Here is a 24,774-nt window from a genome sequence, read left to right on the forward strand (position 1 = left end):
CGGATGAAAAACAATTTGAAATCCATGATCGTTTGGCTGTTTTACAGGATCTAAATGAATCCAGGACAAAACAAAGCAATGTCCATCTAAAGCAGACCGCCACTGGGGAAGTCAAGGCAGTCACTGCAAGACCTGTCTGGATCCCAAAAGTCGGGGATCTGGTCAGGGAGAAAATTGTGGACAAAAAGGAATTTGGACCTCCATACAGAACACCTGTACCAATCCTTGCAGGACAAGGAACAAGAAGTGTACTTTTGCCGCCTCTTGCCGGGAAAAAGGAGAAAAGATTTGTCTAAATCGAAGTAATCAAACCACACTATGTGGCCGATACTGAATAGTAGGCCTCGTGGACTCCGCTGTAGCAGACGCACTCCACACGCTAAAATCCAAAAAGTTCAAACAGAAAGACTTATCACGTTTGAAGAGCCACCTGTAAGTAATGAAGGACTAAGCAACAATGCTATGGAACTTGTTCCACTTGAACCAGACATTCAAATTCAAACTGAACATCAGAATAATTCACAAATTGAAATTAGACCTAATACAGAAGTCTACATCAACATGCCTCGTCGAGAGGAAAATAATATTTCACTTAATCTCGATGCTATTCCTACAATTAATCGATCTGCTTCTGGCTATTTCATGAACTTTGAAATGTTTTCTCGGATCCAAGCAAGCCGGAAACGACGCCAGGCAAAACACCATTCAAGCAACAATTAAAGAACTTTCTTCTCTTTCTTCAAAAGACATGCCTGGTATCACCTTGGTTTGAACTCGGGGGAATTTGTGGGATATTGTTTTTCCTTTTCTGGCTAGGCTTAGTACTAACTTTTAGTATGCTTATTAATGGACACTATCTTCAACAAAGTTCCGCAGCCCAAAAAGTCAACATCCTACTGAAGCCACATCCATCACCACATCGTGAACAAAAAGACTTGTCATCAGTGACCATTACAGCAGTTCCTATACCGGATGATATAGTATGGGACAAGGTTGATTTTAACATATTCGGACTGATCGAACTATTAAAAATTAATCATGTATTTAAAATTTCATTAAGTGATATCATTACCTCAAGTACATTTTCTGATGATTGGGACACTGAAACAATCAATAACATGATATCTGATTTAGAGAAAACTGCTGCATTTTCTAATAATGAAATGTTAGAGGTTTCTTCAGAGATTGTGACACATTGTACTGTAACCAACATTATGGTCATCATTTCCTGCACAAATACTTCGGATTTTCCCCTTTTATTCCACAAAATTCCTTAAATTGACACTTTCAAAAACAAAGCATGGCCTTCTGATTACGCTTGTAGTAGTTCAACGTGTATGATCAAACTCATTTAGGACTGTGATTTGCGGAACTTTAAAACAAAAGTCATATTTCAAGAGAACATTTTTTCTCTCCTCGTTTTTTAAAAACTGTTTTTAAATGAACAAAACGTCTTATAGGGATTGAACGCCTTTTATGGACTAAACCTTTCACCTAGTTCCATGCAGAGGGAGGGTTTTTCCCAATCAATACTGCTAGGACGTCATCCTTCGCACACTTGAATAATTTATGAGGATACTACCCAGGGGGATTACTTCACCTTCCTCCTATCTACGCACAAGGTTTTTCCCATACGTCATCCTCATACTAAACAATGGCTAACACACGCACAAGGGACAAAGGGACTCTGTATAAATACAGCACCTCTTGCTCTCAGTAGTTGGAGGGAACCGAGATATCAAGGCTGACACACTGACCAGAGACGCTGAGGCTCCTGCATGCAGTCGCTCCAACTGACAGTGGTCTAAACATCCCTTGCAGATTGTCCAACTCGGGACCAGGACGAGGTCCCACACTCTCATTATTCAGGTAATGGGGTTCGACTAAATCCTAGCGGGATTCTTGGCCCCTAGGCTTATTAGCTCTTTCACACCTACTCACATGCTAGGTACACTTAGGTACATCTAGACAGGCATCATAGGAGTATGTGCTTTATTTTATAAATGCATTATATTCATGTATATGTTCATGACTATTGCAAAATGGTAGAACTGTACTATTCCTTTTTATTCACTGCACTGCTGATCCTATATCTCTGCCACTGTGTAACAGTTCTAGCAGCACCTATATTTTACACTAGAAAAACAACGGTACAATAAATTCTTATTGTAAACACGCTCAACTGTTTCTTCTGTGTAATTCTCTGAGACCAAATGAGCAAGCACGAGTGACTGGGTGAAAAGCAGCATATTGTTTACACGAGTCTGAGGAATCAGGGTTGTTATGTTCTGAGGTTGCCAAAAACTAATCTCTCTGATAAAAGGAGATTCTAGTGGCACTGTGAGCTAGCTAATGCAAACAAGGCTAACATACTCGGTGGGGGTGCACTGAATCAGTCTACCACCAGACCCACAGTGTATGTTATCCAAAAGCACGGGTGCTGCAGGGGTACTATAGGAACTACACTACACAACCTAGTCTGGCTGCCTCCGTGGGCTTCCCGGGCTCACACTCCGCGGCCACACCTAGTGGTGGCCGCGCTCGCTACTCGCCACTCACCACTCGCGACTCACTGCACGTAGTCGGGTAAGGTGGGTATGGGGTCCGGATATTGCACCTCAGGCTTCTGACTTCAGGCTTTTGGACCACTGCTCCCCTGCTGCTGCTATTGGCCGGTGTCAGGATTAGAGCACCTTGCGCCTTGTGCCTGCTTCACCCCAGTGCCACGGCATGGCACAACTAGAGTCACAACCCCCGTTGTCTCAAGACTCGGGCACGGGGCTCAGGGCTCGGCTTCAGGCTTTCTAGACCACTGCTCCTCCTACTGCTGTTGGCCGGCATCGGGATTGGAGCACCCTGCGCCTTGTGCCGTCTCCACCACACCGCCATGGCATGACACAACTGGAGTCACAACCCCCATTGACTCAAAACTCGGGCACGGGGCTCAGGGCTCGGGTCTCAGAATTGGCATAATAGCCCCTGTAGGCCCACCACAATTCGTGCCTCGTGGCTGCCCCGATCCGCAATCCACGATCTGCCTGACTTCCTGTCTCCTGCCTGACTTCCGCCAACATCTGAATGCCGTCTACATTGATTACCTAGATGCAACCTCTTAACTTCCCCACATAATGTAGTTAATACGTTTTTGAATTAGAGGATGGCCTGTAATGTGTAATTTGAAGAAATGCAAATTATATCCATAGCCACCAAATTACTTGAGAAGTGTTGCTCTGATGAATAACAACATTAACCACATTAACTATGCTACTCTCTTTCTCTTCTCTACCTCTCCTTTTTACTTGCACACATATCCAGCCTCAGCATAACTGGCATGTTTACACCACTTAACCCCTCACCCTCCTTTCAACACTTTGTGCGCTGCTTTTTTCTTGCTTTTCTTTTCTCTTCTGTTCTTTCCTTTTCTTTTCCTTTCTGCTCCCCCTTCTTGTGTTTCTCTCACACACATCCAACTTCATCACATTTGGTTTTGTCTCAAACCCTATCCCTCCCCCTCTCCTGTATGCTGCACCGCTTTAAATGCATATTAGGCCTGGGCGGGAAATTGCGTTCCGCTCGCGGAATTTGCGGAATTTGTGTAATTTTACGTTCTGCAGAGAACGCGGAATTGCCAAAAATTTGCGATCCGCCGCTTCGTGGAATTTTTTGCTTGTTTGCGCTTTCAAAATGCCTGTTCACGAGATATTTACCCCCGAGCAGGCAAAAAGCTTTCACGAACAGGATAAAAGCATTGCCAACGGGCAGAACAAGCAATTCCGTGTGTTCGCTGAACTCTGCGTGCTCGCGGAGATTTTTTACCGTTTCGCGAAGTTTTGCGTAGCGTGACTACGCAAATTCTGCCCACCATGGCACATATGAACATTGGAATAATCATTCACATATCACTTGGGATTCTTCACTGTATTCACTGTATTGTGAACATATGTGGTTTCCCCTGTAATGTACAGCCTTGAGTAAGCCCTCGTCCAATTAGGTCCCACGGTTGAGATTACGCTATGTTTTTTTTCTGCATGTCCCAAGTTGTCAGGTAGTGACCCACCACCCCCAGGCTCTGCTTGTGCTGCTGCAAACCCACAGCACATAACTGCCGCCTCCCCCTTCACCCTATTACCGGCACCACCTCATAAGAGGCATAACATTCTATGCAGCATAGGAATGTATTTCTGAAAGGAAAGGGCCCCACAGCTTTTCTCACACTGTATGTCCGTGGAAGCTGTATATCACGTTGCACAAAAAATGTCAGCTTTGTTAATACTCATTAAGTCCAAAAGGCGAGACCGATTGTATTGCAAATGCTTGTTAAAAATGTCATCCAGAACAATTCAGCCCGGATTAGCAATGTCTACTCAAGCTAAATTACTTCTCTAATGATCCAAAAACACGAATCAAAAATGAACATTTCTGGATAACAATATTTTTATGGAGGTAGTTCAAGGGGCCAGGACTAATGATGGGAATGATCTTACTAAAGCCTGTGCCGCCTGTACTGAATATTGCCATGGAAAATAGGATGAGGAAAAGTAGCCATACACATACAAATGAAAGTTTGCACACATTCCACTAAATAACAAAAGAAAATCTTTTTGATATGAAGTAAAGAAGACTGTAGACAAGACACACACACATACTTAGACAAACACAGATGATGTGCATGCCCATGTGGTGTATAAAGCTAATACGAATTTGTATGTGGGTCAAACAGAAATCCTATATTGAGCTGCTGTACACACACACACACACGCCGTCAGACACACGTACACACACACACACACACATTGATCCCACACTTGTTTGTGTATGTCTTGTTCAATGGGGCGGAGCTGCATATCTATCTCTAAGAACACATTGGGTATCTCCACAAATAGCCACACACAGATTCCACAAATACCTATCCAATTAATACACAAATGTTTGTAGGCAAGCAAATGTTACTCCGTTATACAAATCCACAGAAATACATACAACAAATAGTCTGACATGTAGAAAGTACAACACAAATCGACACTCCTTCATAGACTCGGATGTACCCAGAATACCAATCCCCAGAGCTTTAGAGCATTACATGTTACCCCCATGCACATTACATCATGTGTCATCAAGTTAAATACCGCCCCTTGGTAGTCAAATCTCGACTCCGGAGCGATCCAATTAGGATTATTATGGTGAACATTTTTGAAAATACTGAGGTTCATTTGTATGTGTTTTGCCTTCTCTCCAGTCGATAAAATCTGATGCAAATACAAGGTGGCGGTGTGTGCTAAACACCCAGAGCCTGTGTGTCTCACCCTGTTGTGTTGCAGTGAGCTAATATTAACATTGCTTGATGTATGTAACAATGATTAGTCCACTCATGCCACAGGTCTGCATGCCTATAATTGCACATTATTGCATGCAATTACACTCTCTCATTGCAAAGTATTCTGCCGCCTGAATTGGCCTCGTCCTACCGAGCACAGGCCATAAATAAATACACATTTTCGAATGATTCCCTACTGGTGTTACTGGCACCACGTGACACTGGTGCTCATTTTTCATGACTCATGTATTAAGCGCTTCCATAATTATGCAGAGGATCGTGTGATGTCGGGCCTCGGGGGGCGCTGTTAACACGTAAAAAATAAAAGAGACCGGCCATGTTTTGAGTGCTTTACAATAATAATTTCTGAGGCTCTGCGCCACAAGTTCGGTCTGCTACGCTCGGCTTGTTGGATCCCTGTGCCAAAATAAATTGCTGGCCTGCATTTATATTCATCAGTGCCAAGCACCCTCTCTGCATTCAGTGGGAGGTCGAAAGCGACGCTATATATAGCTGTGCTTACATAGATGTTGCCGCGACGTGCAAATAAAGGCCGCGTGCTCAATAGGTAACCCATATGCCGCTTTCGAAAGAGCAGGCAGGCTAATTTTAAATATATTCAAAAACCCTTGACAGCTGGACGAATTCAAGCTAACTCAGAATCGTTCCTAACATGTTATATTTTGTTTTTTCTTCTTTTGCCCTTCCTGAAATAAAAATTACTTTTTTGGCTATGTGCCCCTGAAAATAACGCAGTTTATAAAAATAATGATGGAACTTCGAGTCTTTAAATGAGGAATTGCTTGATGTGATTCATTTTCCCCTCTTGCATCGGTTTCATTTTGAAGTGGTGTACACCAGCCCGAACCATCCACTTGTATAATTGCACATTTTTTCTAACAGAAAAATAGTGCTTGAGTTTTGGGTGTAATGAATGCTCTAAAGAAGAGCGCTTTTCTAGAAAACGCGTGCTCTAGAAACAATTGCTATGGAAAAATGTAAATTGGCGTGCTTTATTATCAATGGAGCTGAAATTTAGCTATATCAGTGCCTAAAAAGCATATTGCATATCATAAATTACAGCAGCAAGGACCTCATTTTTAGTCGCACAAAGCGGTACCCCTGGGAGAATACAGTTCCATGTATTTCTAAAATGACCTATGTTTCCTGCAACCTGATAATTCAGAAACTAGGCCTGGTTTTACAGGGTATGCTTCCATAACAGGTAAAACCACCTGTGATTCCGAGACTGGGGCTGCTGGACATGTGTAGTTCTCATCTGACACCCTCAATACCGGTGAGGTGACCACAAAATGCTCCCCACCTGCCAGGATAGAGCTTGCCCACCTCCACTCCGCAACTGCTTTGACCTGCTCAAAACTGGTGGTAAATTTCTGCGTTGCGGTCTGACAATGCGAGCTTGGCGGTCCGACGGCCATATTACGTGATTGTCGGATTGCCTTTGCAAAGACCGCTGACACCCCCAACCATCCAGCACCGCCGCTGCTGTGGTCTGAGAAAAGCAGCTGCCATAGGGCGGTGCTGGTGAGTTTCACCGCCGTCTGTAGTTGGTTTTCTGACAAGTCAACTGCAGCGGGCGACGGCCATCTTCAAGTCAGCGGAAACTAAGGATTTGGGGTGTATACTCACCCCTTTCCTGTTCTTCCCATCAGAGTTAGGCGTGGATCCCTTTCTCTAGGTCCCATCTTCACAGCAGCATCTTCACCCAGAGGATTACGACCCTGTTTGCGGCGATATACAGGTTAGTCCTTTTTGTACTATATACACATTGCCTGGACAGCCCACGTATGGGCCAGGCTCCTGCAATGGGTAGGTGGTATTTTTCCACATGTATCATGCATATTTGTGCATTCGACACATATGCAGTACAAATGCTCACACAGGCATGGATATGTATGGAAAACCATTCACCACCGCCACAAGACTTCCGCAGCCACACTGCGGACACCGCGGTCACCTCATAATACTGCAGTCCTCTAAAGGACATGGCGGTGGGCCCGTCAACTCATAAACAGGCCCTTATTGCAAAAGGGGCCATTATAGGATCCAGAATAGGGACCTCATGCACAAATTGACTTGTAATGTATGGTTAACGTATCCAACCCCACTCTGGGCCCAACAGCTCTCAATCCCCCGATATTGGAGGGTGGAGGAAAGCAGGATCTAAAGAATCATTAATTCCACCTTAGTATCCATCCCTCCAATTTTCAGGCATCTTGTAATGAGTACAGTATAATGACCAGAGGCCCGGAAGGGTAGAGAGAGTCTTCCACAATGCTAGAAGAGAACAAAGAGGGGATACGTCCTAGCAACTAAACACTAATCATCACAAAAGTTATCCCACCTGATAGGACTATCAGCTAGGCACTATTCTCTTTTAAAGGAGTCTAATAAGATTATTCTAGCATGAATGGGAACAATTCCTTTTTGTTTAGTAACCCTCACACACTCTAGTAGTGTCATGCTACATCATCGGGTTCACCCTGACTCCTAAATGTCAGGGTGGGCTCGGCCATATTCCAGGGAGCACTTAGAAGAATAGGCCAGGGGGTTAAAGATCTAAAAATCCTCCCGAGACTCCAGGTATCCCTTTAATATTCGAGTGACAGGGGATATTAAAAACAGAAAAAGGGGGTTCTCAAGAATCTAATGGTCCTATGACCCTAATTGCATTGCCAACATGTTTCAGCCTCTTTGTTATGGCCACAGAGGGTCCAAGCCTTTCTTCAGGGCAAAAACAAAGATATTCCCTCCATGGATAAACAGTCAATTTACGTTGCCGTTCTCTTTGCTGTTTTGGGGCTTCTGGGCCCGCTGTAGTCTCTGGCTGGTGTGGTCTCTGTCTGGGGGTGGCTGTTCCCTCAACGGTAGTGTCCTGGTTCCTGTAGGGGTGGGGTGGTCTTGCTCCTTGTGGCCTCCGCCCCCCTTCTGGCTGCGAACCCCACTCCCCCCTCTTTTTGAGCTGCTCTCATTGGCGGTGCCTGTCATTCTGTGCCCCCTTTTTTTCTCTGTCGAGGGTACCGTTGCCAGGTATTAGTCTTGCCCCTTTGGGTGCCTGCTTGCCTGGCTGCTGGGGCTTGTGCCTCTGGCTACTCTTGCCCTCCCTGGCATTCACTTTTGCCTGTACCCTGCTGGGGCCTTCCCCATTTTGGGCCTTCCCCGTGTGTGGGTTGGGCTGCGGGTCCTTCTGTTTGTGTGGGTGCTTGGCTTCCGTCCTGGATTTCCGTTTGCTTGAAGCTCTGTTTGTCTTGGTTCTGCCCTGGGGGTTTATCCCCTGCTTCTGTCCTCCGTTAGTGCGTGCGGGGCCGTGGAGTTTGTGGGGCTGGGCGGTTTGCTTGGCTTCCGCCCTGGCTTCTGTTGCCTCTCTGGCTTGCCTGGTTTTGGGGGTTCTTTTCCCCTCAGATTAGGGTTTCGGGGCTGTGACTGTTGGCCCTGTCCCACCCCTTCTGGGCCTCTGTCGGTACCGTGTTGTTGGCCCCCTGTCTTGCTGGCCTGTCTGTTGTTGGTCGGTGGTCTGCCTGTTTTTTTGGGGGGGGCGTCTCTTGATGGCCTGTTCCTTCGTCCATTTCTGGTCTTGACTTGTCTGCTGCTAGTGTTGGGGCTCCCCTGGCGTTCCCTTTCGCTGGTCTTGGGTACTCTGAGCTGCTTGGTCCGCTGGCTGTCCCATTGGGGGCCCGTTGCGCCTCTTCTCCAGTGGTCGGTGTGTGCCTTCTCCAGGGTTGTGGCTTCCTGAGCCTGTCTACCCGTGTTTGCGTTTGGGGTGCTCTGGGGCTGTGTTGTTTGGGGCTGGGTCTCCCTCTTGTTCCCCTTTCTTCCTTGGTTTCCCCTGGTCCTGTTGTCCTTGGGGGTTGGCCTCATTGGCTCTTGCTGCTCGGCCTTTCCTGGCTGGCCCTGGTTCTGTTTTTGGGCCTTTCTCCATTGGCCGTGTTTGGGCATGCTGGTGTGTGGTCTCTGCCGGGCCTGCTCCCTTCTGGCTCTTGGGCCTTGTGAGGCGGCATTTTGGGGTTATGTTCATGTTTCCCCGGTTTTGTTTGTTGGGTGCCTTGGCTTTCCCTTTTGGCCTGTCCCTGGGCTCTGTGTCGCCTCCTGGGCAGGGTGCTTGGGGGTGGTCATCTGTCGGCTCTCTTCTTTCCTGGGCCTGGTGTTCCTCTGTGGGGTCCTGGTGGCTTTGTCCTCTGGGCTCTCTGGGTCCAGGTTGTTCTGTATGGGGGGGCTTGTGTCTTGTCACTGCTTCCCCTCTTTCTGGTTTGGTCTGGGTGGTCCTGCCCTTTTCTTGTTTTTTGAGTTTGTGTGTCCTCTTTCCTTTTTGGATTAGGCCTGTGTGCCTGCCTGGTGGTTCTGGGCTTCTTGGCCTTTTGTCCAGTGCGCGTCCTTGGCCATGTCCTGTTGGGGCTTCCTTTCTCTGGACCACTGCGGTCCGGGGTGTTGGTTGCTTTGGTGCCTTTCCCTTCTGGGGTTTTGCCCTCGGGGTCTCTTTGCGGTTTCTCCTTTCGTCTTCCTTGTTTGGTCTGGTCGCGTATTTGGGCTTGCTCCCCTTCGCCTGGCAGTGTGGGTTTTTCCTTTTCGTTTGCCTGAATTCTCTGTTTCTCGTTTCTGTTTGACAGCCTCCTTGCTGGCGCTCTCGCCTTCTGTTTTCTTTGGTTCTGGTTCCAGTCCTTGGTTGTGTCCCTGTTGGCTGGTCTGGCTTGTTGGCCCCTTGTGCCGCTGGGGGGGTCCTCTTCTTTGGGTGGCCTTCTCGCTGCCCTTTGTTGTTGTCAGCCTTGATTGCTGTTTTTTTGTTGAGCTTGTTCTCCCCCTTCCTTGTCTGCTTGGGGGGTGCCCACTGTGGGTTGTCCGCCTCTTCGTCTTACACGTTGTTTTGCTGGGTGCGTCCCTGCTTTGGTGGGGCGCCCTCCTGTCTGTTTGCTCTGCCTGGTGTTTCCGGCGGTCCTCCCTTTTGCTTCCCTTGGGTTGCTGCCCTTGATGTGATTTCCTGGATGTGCTTGCAGGCTTTAGAAGGCCGGGTTTCTGGTTTGGTATTCTCCACTTTGTATTGAATGGGACAAGGACAGGAGGGACCTGGGGGTCATACTCTATTACTTCCTGGTAATCTTCATTACTCCAGGTCCCATTGTCTTTGTTCCATTTATGCGCCCCGCCCTCCCTCCCAGATGGCCAGCCTTCCTGTTGAGGGCTTGATAGTTCAGGCGGAAGGCTGGGTAAGTACTGATTATGTAGGGAACGGGGCGGGGTTAGGGTTCCCAGCATTCCTCTGGTCTTTTTTTTCTGTTGGGAGATGGTTATTTCCACTTTGTATTGAATGGGATGAGAACAACGGGACCCAGAGTAATGAAGATTACCGGTAAGTAATAGAGCATTTCCATTCGTACCAAATAGCAATAGTTCTATTTTCCATATGTATTTAGTGAGATAATCTCCATATCAATACCATTTAGCCTTGAATAGGAATTTTAAAGAAAACATCCAGGTGCATTATATTCAACCAACATTGCAAATGGCTACATTTATATAGTCCTTTTATGAATTCTGCCACTTGTCCTCCTAGGGAGCAGTAATTTGCGTGCAGTGGGTATATCACTCAGTCCCACTGTTCCACTGCAGCCTTGTGTGTCTCTTCACATGTACCCCTCGCCACAACCACAGACTTGTATTGGCCTTGTTGGCAGTGAAAGCTTTTTGGGACCTTCAAAAGGCTAGAAGTAAGTCCTTGAGTAGCCAGGAAGACTGTCAACAGAAAATGTCACCAGGATCCCACAAGTATGCTACAAGTACACCACTAGCGCAGACCTAGCACTTGAGATCAAAGGCTTCCATACCACTTAGGCTTCCTACATGATAGCATTATAAAATCTTTAACTTAGACTTCCAGAAAGCCAAACCACCTTTATTATTAATGAATCAAAACAAAACCTTACTGAGCTCACATCTTTATTTAATTTCTGAATGAAGACTCGCCTAGACTGAGAAATGGCCTACACCTCACCTGTTCAAGGCTCACTTCTTATAGCTCAAGCAGGTACTAACAAGCACAAGCAGGCATGGTCACAGCCCCCCAGGCAGGAGTGGCACTGTCATGAATGAAAGATATCAGTCCTTGAAATGAAATAAAGATCTGAGTGTACCACATTTTCTTTTTGAAAATGCACATTTTATATAAACATTTGCAATGGTACTTGGAGAACTTAATCAACTGGAAGGCCTAATGAGAAGCCAATGTAGGTAAAGTGCTATAGATCTTTATTTCTTGCCTCTAGTCAATGTAAAATGTTCATCCCACATCTTTTGCTGAGGTAGTATCTTGACATTGGCAAAGCAAAGTAATCTTGGTTGTGATAAAAATGCACCAGCCCCTACTGTGACGGTCCACAATATGTACTTGATAGCGCACATTTGCACTGATGGAAAATAAATTCCTGTATACAGACAAGATCACTCTAGTGCTTTATATTTTTTGAAAATGTATCAAGAGATTGCAACAGTGTCCTCATATCCCTAATTATTGACAACGTTTACACCTTCACATCCCTCAAAAAGCATCTATTCGTATAACTGTAAGAACAGTGTTCAGGATTCATAGACAGAACAAAGCAAGAAGAAAAAAACAGAAGTAAAGTGTTATTTTTTTAAATAATTCATTCAGTTTAATAAACATTGACTAAAACAGTTTGCTTTTCATGCAGAGAAAGCAGAGGACTCAGGAGGTTTATTCCAGGCTATGGGCCTTATTAAGTGTTTGGCGGTCCATGGACTGTTGTACCGGTGGGGGCGGTCCGACCACCGTCAGCTCGGCCGTCAGACCGCCATATTATGAGTTGGGTGGATTGGCTCTGCGAAGACCGTGCCCAAATCGCTGACACCAGCAGCAACCTCTGACCAGGGTGTCTGCGGAATGGGCCTCTTGAAGCTGTGTGAGGCGCGGACCACCAGTGAAACCCCACGCCCAATTACAAGTTGCTTAGCAGCCGGCGAGACCATGGCGGTCCAACCACTGCATCTGAGACAGTGGAAAGGGATGTATATAAGGACGAAACTCACCTCTATTTGTCCTCTAACATCATAGAGCCCATCGGACACATCCTGCCACTGCTCGATCACATTCAAAACCCAATCCGTCACAGACAAAATCGGCAGTAAGTCATACCACTACCTGTTTCCATAAACTCCTCTTCAAAACGATGCCCCGGCATAGACCAGGCAAGGGAGTTGGGGTCCCTAAGTAATTTGCACATGTACAGGGACCCTGCCTGGGATAGTGTCATATCAATCATCAAAATTACATCTGTAGGATGTCCTCCTAGGCCAAAGCATTGGTACTGCACAGGCACACTGGACACAAATGGACATGTTTTTGCAAATGATATACAGTGATAGTGATAGTGATGAGTAGCACCTCCTCATCGATATCACACCTATTAATTGTCACACATCTTTTGCCCTTTCTCACTTGTCTCCCCATGAGGCCTAGTCACTCCAACTGTAACCAAGATGCTAGACTCCTTTTGCCCTTCCTCACTTGTCTGCCATGTCACTACTGATCTTCACTTGTCATTCAGGTTATCCTTTCTCAAAGTGTTGCTAGAGTGAGATTGAACTAACTGCAACTACCATGAGGCCCTCTCACTCCAACTCTAACCAAAATGTTATAGTGAATGTGATACACTCACATTGCACACATCCCAGGTCATGTTTTGATGTCAAGGAAACACCTGTATGAGAGTGTCATTAAAGTGAAACACACCTTCTTTGCTACAACTCTGTACTGGACTCTCATGTGTCACCCACATGAAAAGGCAATGTCAGTCAATGGGATTACATAGATTCAGTGTGAGAAACAATCTAAAGCCACAATGGAAAAACTCTCTGCAGGATAGCTATGCCTCTATCAGGGGGAACCCTGAAAAGCCGGGGCCCTGAGGCACAGTACATTTTGCACATGCCTGACAAACTCCATGTGCACTCGAACTGGGAACCAAAGTATATCAGAGACAACTAATAGCATAATGAAGTGCCATGCAAGTGTAGTCAATGGGTAAGTGCAACCTATGAAAGCAAACACAGCACTAACAGCAAATGGCTCACATCAAGATGAAGTAGCTGTAAGGGACACACTGCAAAGTGGACACATGTCCATGCAGAACTCCACAAAAGTATGAGGGAGTGGAAGCGTGAGCTAGGTCTGCTGTCTACACGTGGGGCTTATTTATGAGCCCCTTGCACCGTTAGTGCATCACGTTGTATAATGCACCAACATCACAACCTGCTGTGTGAATTTTACAAACACACGTAAAGCCACCCTGCGTGGCTTTATGTGTGCTCATATATTTTGCCCCATGTCACGCAACACTGTGCATGTTAGGGGCATGACATGGGTGTTGCTGTCTGTGTTCCCACACAACACACATGTCCACTGAAGCATTTCCAGATTTAAGAGCAATCATAATCCTGTAAGTGCGTCAGGATGCTACACTACCCCCAGGGTTGGCATAGTGAGGCGCAACAAGGAGAACATTCCATTTCTCCTCATTCTTTCCTCTTTCAATGAATGCTGCATTCTACAGCATGCATTGAAAGAGGAAATCACCTCAAGTGATTGTTGTGTGCAGGAAGGTGCCCTTTCCTGCACAGAAACAATCTCCCCACGATGCAGACATCCTTGCACCATGGTGCACGGGTGCCTGCGCCGGCACATGGCAGCAATTTGTATGCCAGTGCAGGGAAAGTCACAGAGGATGCGACATGTTACTGTAAATATGTCACATTCCTGTGCCTCAAAACTAACACAGCGTGGCTCAGCAAAATAACTTGCGGCACCACGCTGCATTAGTTTTCCATAAATTAGGCCCTGTGTGTTTTGTGGCATCTTTTGTGTGGTTGAATGTGAGCGTTTTCATTTTTTTTAGTGGGAGTGATGTGGAAGTGCTGGGCATTATGTAGGCATCAGTGTGTGTTGCTGTGATGTCTGCGGGTATGGTTGTGTCTGTGCAGGGTCAGTGTGTCTTGCTGTGTTGTCTGTAGGCATGGTTGTGCCTGTGGAAGGGTCAGTGTGGGTTTGTGTGGTGTCTGCAGGTATGTTTGTCTCTGTGCAGGGGTCAGTATGTTTTGCTGTGATGTCTGCGAAAATGGTTGTGTCTGTAGAGGGGTCTGTGTGTGTTGCTGTTATGTCTGCGGGTGTGGTTGTGACTGAAGAGGGATAAGTGTACGTTGCTGTGATGTCTGCGGGAAAAGTTGTGTCTGTGGAGGGGGTCAGTGTATGTTGCTGTGATATCTGTGGGTATGGGTGTGTCTATGGAGGGCTATGTATGTATTGCTGTGGTGCCTGGGGGTATGTTGGGAGTGACTGGGGTGGTGAGGGAGGTGAGTGTCTGCTGTGTGCATGTATGTTTGAGTTTCTAGAATGTCTTGTGTTTCTGTGTGGTGCTGGTTTTTTATGAAGTGTGTGTGGGATTGCGAAAAGGGAATGCGGATGGGAAACAGTAGGAGGGGAGTAGAAGTTTAGGATGGGTGGAGGGCTACCGTGAGGGAGGAGGTCAGCGCCTTAAATAACTCTGTAGGCCAGACATGGCAGTGTTAATGCCTTCAAGGTAGGCAACCATCTGTTTAACTGGGTGCTTTGCCCCTGGAGTGCATTCAGGACTGCAGTCTGACCCACGGAGATGCTCCTCAGGAGGTCAATAGTCTCCTCACTCAGGGCAGTAGGGCTAACAGCGGCAGGGGCTGAGGTACCTGGAGCAAAGGAGCCACTTCCTTCTTACGGGAGCGAGAACGGCCAACTTGTGGGGGAACAGCAGGGAGGGTGGTGATAGGAGTGGGGGTGGCAGACAAGAATGAAGGTGGAACTGATCTTATTGAGTCTGCCACCATTCGGGAGTGTCCACTGGATGATGATGAGTTTGAGCTCATGTCCTCAGGGGCACTCTGTGCACTCTCCTGGTCACTGGGTCCCTCCTGTTTGATGTGTCTCACCCAGAACTGACATGACCATCTGTTCCCCCCGATGTTGGCCCCTTCTCCTCTGCTTGCCCTTGATGTATCTGAAATGACATGCAATATGGGTTTATTGCAACAACATTCCCATACCTGACCATTACAAATTACCAGGAACGATTGAAGAAGTCCACATATCACACCACCTTCATGGTTCACTACATAGGCTTCAAATGTAGCATGAGCACATGCATGCATGCCACATAACCTGCAAACAGTTAGGTCCATTAGGTCCACTCATGTTATAAACACCGGACAGACCCAAATGCATTGATGGAATTGTCTACACTCCATCCTCATGTCCATATCAGGATAGTTGGTCACCTTGCATACTTGGGCACTTGTGATACACCATTGTAAAGAGATGCAACCAAACAGGATGTATCCAAGTGTGAGATTTACACAATGCTCACACAAGGCCCAAAAAAACGGAATCTAACTATTACTCATAGCACATCATGATGTCTTGAAGGTCAAGTTGAACACCAATGTACCATCAATTACTGTTGTGGCAAACAGCGTGTCACATGCAAATGCTCATTACACACTGATGACCCTTTGCACTCCAAATTATGTCCACTACCTTAAAGTCAAAAGAAAGCTGGAAACATGTACTTTAGCTGTGTATCACATGTAACAGATAAAAATCCAGACAAATGACAGAAAAAACAAAATACATCAATAATGCAGCGGTGGTGAGTACTTTCCCAAATATATTGATACCTGTGTGTGCATTTCGACTGCAGATGTGTCAGATACAACACATATGCATGATGTATGTGGGAAAATATGATGTATCCATTTCTGGGGTTCAGCTAATATGTGGGCAGTCCTGCAATGGGTTTATGGTATGAAAAAGACTTACCTGTAGATCGCAACAGAGTCATAATCCTTGGTGTGAAGATCCTGCTGCGAAGGGGGGACCCGGAGAAAGGGATCCACGTTGGATTCTGCCTGGAAGAACAAGAAAGTGGTGAGTGCACACCTCAAATCCTTCGTCACTGCCTTCTTGAAGCAGGTGGTCGGATTGCCGGGGTCCGCTCGTGTACCAGACAACTTGTAATATGGATGGTGGTGCAGCTCCCCTTTACCACCCTATGGAGGCTGCCTTTCCCCTATTGCGAATCTGGCAGTCGTCAGTCTGCTAGTGGTCTCAGTGGTCCAGCAGTGGTCTTTGCAAAGGCAATCCACCCAACTTGTGATATGGCAGTTGGACCGCTGAGCTCTCCATGCTCACACTGCGGAACCGCCAAACTTGTAATAATGCCCTAAGTGTAGAATACGCAACAAATGGCCAATTTGCCTTTAACATTAAAAAAATGATAGCACTAACCTATGTTCTTGTCATAGAGGTAGCTACCGTCTACAACTTACTGATTGAAAGTCCTTTCTACCAGCATACTGAGCACAAACTAAGTCCCCTGATGGACTATTTTTCAGACATCTAGCTTGGCAATGGCATACTGTACCAATCAGAACAAAGACACCAAATCAAAATCCATATTCCATGGCAGAATATCTTTGACAGCACCATGGAAAAGGAAGCCAAAACTAATGACACAGTGGAAAAATTGCATAATAAATTCCAATCCTCACTTAGCAGAACCCAACCTTCATTGAAATCCTACTCAAAGAACAAAACTATCAATAACTATGAATGGAACAATTAGTACCCCAAAATAAACCTGAAGTAACCAAACATATCAATAGAATGTACAACATGCTACAATGTTATGTAAAACTCTTTGTTAACGAAGGAGTAGACTACTTAGAATCAATAGCTAAAACGTATTTTTACAAATTCTTATTCCCTACCCAACACCCCATAGCGCAAAGTAAAAGCCTAAACCTGCACCCAAAAATATGTTTTAACTAATTGATCAACAAAATATTTATCAGTTTATAAAGCTATAAAACATAAATGCGAAATTAAAAAGCTGAGTAAAATTAATATGTTTATTAATAAAAAAGTTACCAACCTACTACAGTGCATAATGTAAATAAATTAATGTAAAACAAATAAATAAAACACATAAAATTGAATATAATTCACAACAATCACATAAAATACAAATTCATAAATAAATATATAATTCCACATCCAAAAATAAATAACTTAAACAAAACTTACAGTTTAGTAGCTGCAGATCTTCTTCCATAGTGATACACTCAAAAATATCATCCGCTAAAAAGAGAAGAAATACATGTAGAGGAACCCCCAAAAATGTAAAAATAGCACATGTCCAGTAGAAATCCATCAATGCAATCCACATTTTCAAGTAACCTTAAAAAACCCAAAACATTCTTAAAAGAGAAAACACTCGGGGAAAATAAAAATATTGCTTTACTAGAATCCAAAATTATTTCTTTAAAAAACACAGTAAATTCAAGGAAAATAGTAACATAGCAATTCACTTATAAAATGCACTTACAATAACATTATATAATATACAACAATTATAGCCCACCAACAAATACAACTTATATATAACAGAAATGACTAATCAACAAAAATTTGAAAACAAATCTCAAACTTATCAAAAAGCACTAAACAGCACTCTAACTACTATTTAATAGAATTCCTTAGATCCCCCTACCCAAAACTATATTTAAAAAATCTTAAAAAAGGACTTACCTGCTCCGATGACTGGCACACCTTTCTGCAACTTTCTTTCTCAAAAATAAAACAAAAATGAGACAAATAGGCTACAAAAGATAAGTTAGAGGGAAAAAAATCACTGCTGAATGAACATAGGAAAAGGCTATTTCCGTATAGAAAACAATGGGGATTAATTATAAAAATATTTATAAAGTGTTAAAAAAAATTCAAATGTGTTAAAATGTAAAACATGTTGTAAAATGTTACAGTCATATTAATCAGGTATATAAACTGTAAAATGAATAATGCTATTAAACAGCAATATTATTTTAAAAGAACTTACTAAATTGTAAAACTTTCTTTGTAAAAATGTATGTGAAACAACTATGTTGATGTACACATTAACAAAGTAACAAAAATGAAAAAACAATTAAAAAAATGTACAACTCTACAAAATTGGGGCTGATTACGATGGTGGTCCAACCGCCATCTACTGCTGCGCTCCGACCGATGCATTACAATGCGTGCGATCGGAGGCAGCAGGTGGAGGGACTGTGCAACGCTTTCCGAGGAGCCCGTCGGTGTGTCAGAAACCCTTCATAATCCCTTAATGATGGCGGGATTTTGATGTTGGTTTCTGACAGCCATTCCATGTCGGCCTTTCTGACATGGAAAGGCTGTCGGAAAAGCAACATTGGGAGCCCTGAGACCCCCTTCCCTCCTGGCCCTCCGCTCTGGGGCCTAGGGGGCACACATCCCTGCACTGTGTGGCAGGCACCGGGTTTTAAAACATACATTTTTCAATGGATGCTTATGCTGCGGGCCTTTTCTACCCACCGCGCAAGCTTCCATTGAAAACGCATCCGAATACGGCAGTTGGAACCGCCGACCTATGGTCGGGTGGTTCCCAATCTGCAATGGTGTTGGGAGACTCAAATTAAGCCCAATTGTCATTTACTATGGTTTATTTACTATTGAAAACTGATGAATATATTATTTAAAAGTACAAATATGAAAGCTTTTCATATGTGTAAAAATATGTATGCAATATACATTTTATACATACACAGAGAATACATTTTGTTATATGCAAAAAGAACAGTTGATGGACAGAATGCAGAACAATGTCATACATTCACCCCACTACAGAGATCTGGTCCTAAATCTATTGTTTGTTTGCTATCCATGCCATTCCAGTTTGGACACAGCCATTTGCCAATCAGTCTTGACCCTGCGCCCATTGGGAATAGTCCAGCCCGAACTGCCAGGCCAGGTCCTCCCTGGACTGGAAGCAAGCATCCTCAGACCGGTTTCGGGCTTTCAGCCCTCATCAGCCAGGATAGCTTGACTCCAGTGGCATGGAGAGCACGGGACCCACGTCTGGGCATACCCGTCCCACTCGGGGTGACAAATGCAAAAAGAACAATTGATGGACAGAATGCAGAACAATGTCATACATTCACCCCAGTACAGAGATCTGGGCCTAAATCCATCGTTTTTTTGCTCACCATGCCATTCCAGTTTGGACCCTGCCATATGCAAATCAGTCTTGACCCTGCGCCCTGGCGAAGTGAGCTAAAGAACGATGATAGATTCAACCCAGATCTGTGACTGGGGGTGAGTGTCTGAAAAGTTTCAGTGCTCCGTCCATCATCTCCTTGTGTTTGCTTAATACATTTTGTTATGTCACTTTATTATTATGAAAAGTATAAGATATACCATGAATATACAACAAGTTAATGCTAACTCCAATGTACACAATTCTCCTTAAGATCTTTGAAACTAAAGGGGTTACATTTGAATTTCTCACTTCAATCTATACCATTTTGGGCAATGGATTGGATACTAAAAGTGCACATTTACTATTCCTCCTCCAATCTACACCTTTTTTTGGAGAAGGTGCTCATGGTCGGACTGGGAACTGCAACCAGCCCTGGAAATCTGCTCGACCAGCTCCAGTAGGGGGTGGTTGTTGGTGAGAAGCACTGCTCATGCTGTACCACTTGCGCATTTGTTAAAGGGGGGCCGAAAAAGCCGACCCCAGTTACAAAACTTGCCCCCATGGGTTCAAAACTGGCTCCCACCCTTCAGGTCCACTGGGAAAATGCCCTGAAGGTGCTGGATACTAAAGGTGTTAAATTTACTATTCCCATTCCAATCAATACTATTTTTTGGAAGGTGTTGAATATTGAAGGGTTTACAATTACTATTCTCACTCTAATCTATACCATTGTAGAAGGTGTCACAAATTATCTTAAATTGTTATACTCATAAAAAAATAATATATAAGTTAAATAAATAAAAATGTACTAAATATAAATATTGCTTACTGAATATCTAAAATTCCATACACTAGAAATCTTGCAATATCAAATATAGATGCATTAATTAAATACAAAATTAAACTATGAAATTAGTTTAATTAATAAAAGATGTGCCCCAAAAATGATCAAACTAAAAACTTAAAAATGTGTTATTATGTATCTTAATGTTTACATAACATTTTATATTAATATAAGTTTTTAAATATAACATTCTTTTGTTACTTATTATTAATAAGCGCAAATTAACAAATCAACATATAAAAACACATGTATCATACATATAAAAGGAAATTAACTTTTGAATTAAATAATACATAAATAAATAAATATTTATTTCATACACATTTTGACACAATTTAAAAATTTCTCTAAATTATTAAATAATGTTAAATATATATACAAACATAGTTCCCCTTGCGGTGGAGGCACACTCAGGATCGTCGCTCAGGTCTCATGTACATAGCCCCTTAGAATTTGCTGCCGACGCGTTTTAAGCATTACGCCCTTCCTCATGGGCAGCATATAAAGCAAAATAATGGTGGTCAACAACCAGCATTTTCCCTCGATGGTTTTTAAAAGCTTGAGACCTGGGCTACAATCCTGAGTGTGCCTCCACCGCAAGGGGAACTTTGTTTGTATATTTGAGTGACCGCCCCGGGTCACGGATGGCACCACCACCTGAACTCTGTGGGTTCGCTGCCGCTGGAGCTCGAGCGGCGAGGCGAAGCAGGAGATGCCTGGTATTGTAATTGCATTTCTCATGTGACATTTTTGTTTCCCAGATTATTGATTGTTTTTTAAAAGCCTGAAATGGTTTGGCGGTATCCCATTACAACTACCAGCCCCAAAATGCACCATGATTATTGAATCAAGGAATAATAAAAACCAACGAGGGAAAATGCAGGTTGTTGACCCCCATTCTTTTGCTTTATAGGCTGCCCATGAGGAACGGCATAGTGCTTGCAACACGTCGGCAGCAAATTCTAAGGGGCTATGTACATGAGACCTGAGCGACGATCCTGAGTGTGCCTCCACCGCAAGGGGAACTTTGTTTGTATAGTTGAGTGACCGCCTCGGGTCACGGATGGCTCCACCACATGAGCTCTGTGGGTTCACTGCCGCTGGAGCGGCGAGGCGAGGCGGGAGATGCCTGGTGTTGCAATTGCATTTCTCATGTGACATTTTTGTTTCCCCGATTATTGATTGTGTTTCTAAAAGCTTGAAATGGTTTGGCGGTATCCCATTACAACTACCAGCCCCAGAATGCACCATAATTATTGAATCAAGGAATAATAAAAACCAACGAGGGAAAACGCTGGTTGTTGACCGCCATTCTTTTGCTTTTAAGGCTGCCCATGAGGAAGGGCGTAATGCTTGAAACTCGTCTGCAGCAAATTCTAAGGGGCTATGTACATGAGACCTGAGGGACGATCCTGAGTGTGCCTCCACCGCAAGGGGAACATTGTTTGTATATTTGAGTGACCGCCCCGGGTCATGGATGGCACCACCACATGAACTCTGTGGGTTTGCTGCCACTGGAGCTCAAGCGGCGAGGTGAAGCGGGAGATGCCTGATATTGCAATTGCATTTCTCATGTGACATTTTTGTTTCCCCGATAATGGATTGTTTTTTAAAAGCTTGAAATGGTTTGGCGGTATCCCATTACAACTACCAGCCCCAGAATGCACTATAATTATTGAATCAAGGAATAATAAAAACCAACGAGGGAAAAAGGTGGTTGTTGACTGACATTCTTTTGCTTTATAGGCTGCCCATGGGGATGGGCGTAATGCTTGAAGCGCGTCAGCAGCAAATTCTAAGGGGCTATATACATGAGACCTGAGCGACGATCCTGATTGAGCCTCCACCGCAAGGGGAACTTTGTTTGTATATTTGAGTGACCGCCCCGGGTCACGGATGGCACCGCCACATGAACTCTGTGGGTTCGCTGCCACTGGAGCTCGAGCGGCGAGTCGAAGCGGGAGATGCCTGGTATTGCATTTGCATTTCTCATGTGACATTTTTGTTTCTCCGATTATTGATTGTGTTTCTAAAAGCTTGAAATGGTTTGGCGGTATCCCATTACAACTACCAGCCCCAGAATGCACCATAATTATTGAATCAAGGAATAATAAAAACCAACGAGGGAAAACGCTGGTTGTTGACCGCCATTCTTTTGCTTTATAGGCTGCCCATGAGGAAGGGCGTAATGCTTGAAACTCGTCTGCAGCAAATTCTAATGGGCCATGTACATGAGACCTGAGGGGCGATCCTGAGTGTGCCTCTACCGCAAGGGGAACTTTGTTTGTATATTTGAGTGACCGCCCTGGGTCATGGATGGCACCACCACATATACTCAGTGGGTTTGCTGCCACTGGAGCTCAAGCGGAGAGGTTAAGCGGGAGATGCCTAATATTGCAATTGCATTTCTTACGTGACATTTTTGTTTCCCCGATCATTGATTGTTTTTTAAAAGCTTGAAATGGTTTGGCGGTATCCCATTACAACCACCAGCCCCAGAATGCACTATAATTATTGAATCAAGGAATAATAAAAACCAACGAGGGAAAAAGGTGGTTGTTGACCGCCATTCTTTTGCTTTATAGGCTGCCCATGAGGATGGGCGTAATGCTTGAAGCGCGTCGGCAGCAAATTCTAAGGGGCTATATACATGAGACCTGAGCGACGATCCGGAGTGTGCCTCCACCGCAAGGGGAACTTTGTTTGTATATTTGAGTGACCGCCCCGGGTCACGGATGGCACCGTCACATGAACTCTGTGGGTTCGCTGCCACTGGAGCTCGAGCGGCGAGTCGAAGCGGGAGATGCCTGGTATTGCATTTGCATTTCTCATGTGACATTTTTGTTTCCCCGATTATTGATTGTGTTTCTAAAAGCTTGAAATGGTTTGGCGGTATCCCATTACAACTACCAGCCCCAGAATGCACCATAATTATTGAATCAAGTAATAATAAAAACCAACGAGGGAAAACGCTGGTTGTTGACCGCCATTCTTTTGCTTTATAGGCTGCCCATGAGGAAGGGCGTAATGCTTGAAACTCGTCTGCAGCAAATTCTAATGGGCTATGTACATGAGACCTGAGGGGCGATCCTGAGTGTGCCTCTACCGCAAGGGGAACTTTGTTTGTATATTTGAGTGACCGCCCCGGGTCATGGATGGCACCACCACATGAACTCTGTGGGTTTGCTGCCACTGGAGCTCAAGCGGCGAGGTAAAGCGGGAGATGCCTGATATTGCAATTGCATTTCTTATGTGACATTTTTGTTTCCCCGATCATTGATTGTTTTTTAAAAGCTTGAAATGGTTTGGCGGTATCCCATTACAACTGCCAGCCCCAGAATGCACTATAATTATTGAATCAAGGAATATTAAAAACCAACGAGGGAAAAAGGTGGTTGTTGACCGCCATTCTTTTGCTTTATAGGCTGCCCATGAGGATGGGCGTAATGCTTGAAGCGCGTCGGCAGCAAATTCTAAGGGGCTATATACATGAGACCTGAGCGACGATCCGGAGTGTGCCTCCACCGCAAGGAGAACTTTGTTTGTATATTTGAGTGACCGCCCAGGGTCACGGATGGCACCGCCACATGAACTCTGTGGGTTCGCTGCCGCTGGAGCTCGAGCGGCGAGTCGAAGCGGGAGATGCCTGGTATTGCATTTGCATTTCTCATGTGACATTTTTGGTTCCCCGGTTATTGATTTTTTTTTTTAAAAGCTCGAAATGGATTGGCGGTATTCCATTACAACTACCAGCCCCAGAATGCACCATAATTATTGAATCAAGGACTAATAAAAACCAACGAGAGAAAACGCTGGTTGTTGACCGCCATTCTTTTACTTTATATGCTGCTCATGAGGAAAGGCGTAACTCGTTGGCAGCAAATTCTAAGGGGATATTTATATGAGACCTCAGCGAAGATCCTGAGTGTGCCTCCACCGCAAGGGGAACTTTGTTTGCATATTTGAGTGACCCCCCGGGTCACGGATGGCACCACCACATGAACTCTGTGGGTTTGCTGCCGCCGGAGCTCAAGCGGCGAGGCGACTCGGGAGATGCCTGGTATTGCAATTGCATTTCTCATGTGACATTTTTGTTTCAAAGATTATTGATTGTTTTTTAAAAGCTTGAAATGAGTTGGTGGTATCCCATTACAACTACCAGCCCCAGAATGCACCATAATTATTGAATCAAGGAACAATAAAAACCAACGAGGGAAATTGCTGGTTGTTGACCGCCATTCTTTTGCTTTATAGACTGCCCATGAGGAAGAGCATAATGCTTGAAAAGGGGCTATGTTCAGAAGACCTAAGCGGCGATCCTGAGTGTGCCTCGACCGCAAGGGGAACTTTATTTGTAAATTTTAAATATATATATATATTTCTACTTATTTTTTTATTTTTTTTAAATGAAATGAAATCCTATATTAAAAGTAATACAATATATGTATAACAGCCATAATTATTTTTTAATTTAAATTTTACCAAAATATATCAATTCATTTCAATTTGTT

The 24,774-nt window shown here is 44.5% G+C and overlaps 1 long non-coding RNA gene across 1 annotated transcript; it reads left to right on the forward strand.

Moving 5' to 3' along the window:
* The first annotated feature begins 1,722 nt into the window (after positions 1 to 1,722).
* LOC146789621 (uncharacterized) lies at positions 1,723 to 24,481 on the forward strand. The gene is made up of 2 exons (XR_014969836.1): positions 1,723 to 1,869; positions 21,177 to 24,481. It is a non-coding gene; the product is annotated as an uncharacterized LOC146789621 (long non-coding RNA).
* The last annotated feature ends 293 nt before the right edge of the window (positions 24,482 to 24,774 follow it).

The sequence above is a fragment of the Triturus cristatus genome, chromosome 10 (assembly GCF_964204655.1).
Source record: "Triturus cristatus chromosome 10, aTriCri1.1, whole genome shotgun sequence".
NCBI lineage: Eukaryota > Metazoa > Chordata > Amphibia > Caudata > Salamandridae > Triturus > Triturus cristatus.